Source organism: Trachypithecus francoisi, unplaced genomic scaffold (assembly GCF_009764315.1).
Source record: "Trachypithecus francoisi isolate TF-2019V2 unplaced genomic scaffold, Tfra_2.0 Contig01461, whole genome shotgun sequence".
NCBI lineage: Eukaryota > Metazoa > Chordata > Mammalia > Primates > Cercopithecidae > Trachypithecus > Trachypithecus francoisi.
Genome location: NW_022681433.1, coordinates 13,028,367 through 13,033,060, shown reverse-complemented (window position 1 = coordinate 13,033,060; position 4,694 = coordinate 13,028,367).

Here is a 4,694-nt window from a genome sequence, read left to right as displayed (position 1 = left end):
CTTCCAGCCGACATTACGGTGAGAAAATAAATTTCTGTTGTTTTAAGCCACCTGGTCAGTGGTATTTTTTATGACAGCCGGAGCCGACTAATGCAGCATGCATGCCCTTTGTTGGTTCTTAACCTTTTTATGCCTAGTAAACTATTAAAAGGTAGTATGCCTAGCAGACTGCATACAATATGCATTCTATTCTGCGTAGTATAGTCTACATAGTATGCAAAGCACACATAACATATTAGATAATTATAGCATGACAGGGCTAGAAGGAAAGGTCACTGTTAACAGCAGAGTGCTGGCTGTTAGCTGCAGAAAAAAGGAACATAGAGCAAATGCGTAAGTTGTCTTATTTATATTTCAAATAAGCTCTTCTTTCAGCTAACATGCTTATACCTTGTTTACTCACCATTAGTAGCCATTGATAAATATAACCATTTTAAATTTACCTGCACAATTACATTTCGCAAAAAGGTCAACCTTAGTCAGTATTTTCAAACAGTACCACCTGGTATGGAGGAGGAAAGTGTGACTTAAGCTAATATTTAATGCAAAAAGAGGGATGATTCATTAATGGCTCTTATTTCATGTTTCGGACATTAATTGGAGATTTTTGCTTAAGAACCAACCATTTTGAAGTAATTGGGAAAATTTGAACATGGGTTCAATCAAATAATATTAAATAATTATTAATTTTGTTAGGTTTGATAGTGATATTGCGGTTATGAAAGAAAATGGAGAAACAACTACTTAGGGGAAAAGAAGAAAGAGGAAGAGGAGAAGAAAAAGGAAGAGGAGAAAAAAAGGTGTAAATATAGCAAAATGTTGAGAACTTAAATGGGGGAAGGGCACATGAGGTTCATTATATAATGTGTGTCTGCTTTTGTTTAAGTTTGAAAATCTTCAACATCAAGTGCTTTTAGCCAGGTACAGTGGCGCAAACCTGTGGTCCCAGCTACTTGGGAGGCTGACGCTGGTGGATGACTTGAGCCCGGGAGTTTGAGACCAGCCTGACAACATAGTGAGATCCCAACTGTATCAGGAAAAAAAAAAAAAAAAAACCAGCAAACATTCATTGAATGTCTGAAGCAGGAGTCAATCAGTTCCCTGCCATCAAGGGTAGATGGAAGGTTTGTGAGGCCTCAAGCTTCTACCATTTGGGGAGCCCCCCTTGAGAAAAAATGATGAATGCACAATTCTCTTGGGAGGGGCCTGTGCTGGCGACAGGCTCACACATTTGCATTTCATCAGCTCCACAGTAAATCCACCTGTCAGCCATAGGTATGGCTTGCTTAGCCCAGTGATTCTTCCTTTTTTCAGCTTTTTTTTTCTTCCTATTATGAACATTTCAAACGTAACCAAAAGTTAGAGCATTTAAGACAATGATATTTTATGCGTCTGTTGTCCAACTTCCACAACCATGAGGCTAGCGCGTCTTAATTCATCTGTAATGAATTAACGAGTCATTCACCTCCATACATACTGTGGTATTTTAAAGAAATCCCTAATATCCTTTTATCTCTAAAATATTTCAATATGCATCCTTAAAAGATAAGGACTCTTTCAAAAACATACCACAGTATCATTGTCACACCTAAAAAACATAATTCCTTAATCAAGCCAGTGTTTAAAATATATATTAAATTATCCAGGAGTGAATTGACTTATACACTGGACACTTCAGGAACTTGTATTTGAAGAGGAAGGAAGATAGATAAGGTCAATGTCCGTTTTTAAAATTTCTTTAATTGCCTCAAATATTTATCTACAGTTTGTTCAGATCAGGAACCAAATAAAATACATATCACAACTGGTTGATATCTCTCCTAAATGTCTTTTAATCTATAGGCTTGTCTTCCACGTTTGTTATAGTGCTTGCAATATATTTGTTGAGGAAACTGGGCCATTTTGTCCCATAGGGTTTCCCACAGTCTGGTTCTTGCTAATTGCATTCCTGTGGTATCATTTAACATGTTCCTCTCGTTTATGTCTTGTAAATTGGTGGTTATATCTAGAAGCTTGATCAGATTCAGGTTTGATTTTTTGACACAAATTCATCAAAGGTGTGTACTTCTATGAAGGCACAAGATAAATGGTTGTGTTTTGTTTTTCTGTTGTTGTTGTTGTTGTTTTTCAGGTGAGTAGCCACTGCTGATCATTACTATGACCCTTTATTTCCCAATGTTTTTTTTTATTTAGATGAGAGTTCCGTCAGGCAGGGGCAGGGATTGTGTACACTGTAGGGTGCTGCCTCCTCTTCACCACAGGCCCACTTCACACGCTCACCTGGCTGGCTCCCAAGGCACTGGACTGTCAGAGGATCAGGGGTGGGGACAGCATGGACAAAGGGGACAAGAAGCAAGACTTGTCCCAAATGAGTTCATAGCATTGTTGGAGACACAGGAAGTAAACACGCGGAAATAACAAAGAGATATCATAAAGCCGTGCAAATAACAGGTAGCGATCCCTCTGGGAGCGCAGAGGACAAGGGAGCAATCCACTTGGATAGTCGGGGAAGGACTTTAGCCCAGACACTGACTTTCTCCAATGAAACACAATGTTGTGTCTGGACGCCCAGTTGCCAATTGGCGTCCACCCTGGGCTTCCTGTTGCAAAACATCCAATCCATTTCTCCTCCACTGTGCGTGTTGGACCAAAGGCTGCACAGCCAAGATTCTGACTCCCTCCTGGTTACATGCCCCCTTGTGGTATAACCACAAATTACAACAGATTTTCCAACCGTGAGAATAGGGACAGCCATCAAACGTTATCAGTGGGGCGGAGGTGTGGAAAGAAGAGCATCTGTAGCGGGTCCCTTCTGTGTCCGACACGGAGCTGGGCACATCTGTGTGTATTAGCGCATTCTTACCTCCCAGAGCCCAGTAATCGGCCAACATGCGTGGCCGATGCTACTAGGCACGGACCCAGTATCTGCATTCACCTTCTTCCTTTCTGACAAATCCCAATTTTGTTCCCAAAGTGCCCCCTAATGCTTGCCTGCTCAGACTGATAGCTAAGATGCTGGCCAGGGAGTTCTAGCTGGAAGTTGGCTGGAGATTTCTGGGAACAGCTTTGCTTTCCTAGTATAGGAGCTTCCCCTTTTCCCTTCCTGCCTGGAATGCAGAGTTCGGTGGGAGGTAGAGCAGCCATTGTGTGGCCACGAAGAGGCAAATGCGAAGACAAAAGCTTCACTTTGAGAAAACAGCAGGAAGAAAGAAGCAATCTGAGTCACAGATGTCCCCAGCACCCCCAAAATGCCTACCTTTGGACTTCCTGAGAAGTGTAAGAAAAGGAGTCTTGTTTGGGTCCACCACCGTAGTCACCTTTCTATTATACACAGCATAAACAGAATCCATCCGATAGTTATCATCATGGTAGTTCGACTGATGTACTAAGATACGGATGTTCAGGTCACTTAAGACACTCCCTCAACCGGCCAGGTGCGGTGGCTCACGTCTGTAATCCCGACACTTCAGGAGGCTGAGGCAGGTGGATCACTGAGGTCAGGAGTTCGAGACCAGCCTGGCCAACATGGTGAACCCCCGTCTCTACTAAAAATACAAAAAAGCAGCCAGGCACGGTGGCATGCACCTGTAGTCCCAGCTACGTGGGAGGCTGAGGCAGGAGAATAACTTGAGCCCAGGAAGCAGAGGCTGCAGTGAGTCAAGATTGCACCACTGCACTCCGGCCTGGGCAACAAAGTGAGACTCTGTCTCAAAAAAAAAAAAAAAAAAAAAAAAAAGATATATACACACACACACACACAGAACATTTGTATATATATAGAACATTTGTGTGTATATATATAGAACGTGTGTGTGTGTGTGTGTGTGTATAAACTCCCTCAAATTCACACCACCACAATAGGGCACAGCTGGGGCTCAACACCACTTCCCATCAGCTTCTTCACCACCACCCCTCCCCTGCCACCTGATAACAACATATATGCACCTTTTTCTGTTTCATGATACCCCTCACCTGGCAAGCCAGAAGGCTTTTTCCCAGGGTGGGACTGGGGTCATCACACTCTTCTGCCCACCAGAGCCCAGGCTGCTGGCAATGAAGACATCATTCCTTCCTTCCCAGGCCAGTCCTCTTGAACACAGAGCAGTGGCAGCTGCTGGAAATCCCTTATCCCCTCCAATGCCTCCACTGCCTGCTCTTTCTACCACATTGCCCATGTTTGGTCATATCCAGAACATCCCTGTTAAAATAGATCCATCTTGCCCAGCAATTCCCCACAGGTGTTCCACAAAACCCTAGTCCCAAGGGAAGCGACTTTGGATCACTGGATTTAACTAAGACTAAGGTACACAAGCTTTCACATTTTAATGTCTCTGAAATTAGGATGTTTGTTACAATTGATGCATATTATCAGCAGCCATTTTCCCATGCTTTAACCTATCAGAAATCACATCTCATAGACACTGGCCTCTTAGCTTATTAGAATGGTGCTTGAAAATAAAGGAGTTCCATGGTCAAATACATTTGGAAAATAATGGAACAAACTAAAATCAATAAACCTTTGCAATGCAGATCTTCTCAAAGCCTTTAACATGCTAAAGTGCCTCTCCAAGAGATTTGCTAAGATTATTTGGTCATGGAATTCTCCTTTTTGTAGAGTGCCTTATAGTACTAGTGTTATATGGAATGCAAATTAAGAAATTTTGCCATTATATTCTGCGATAATTGACCAGATT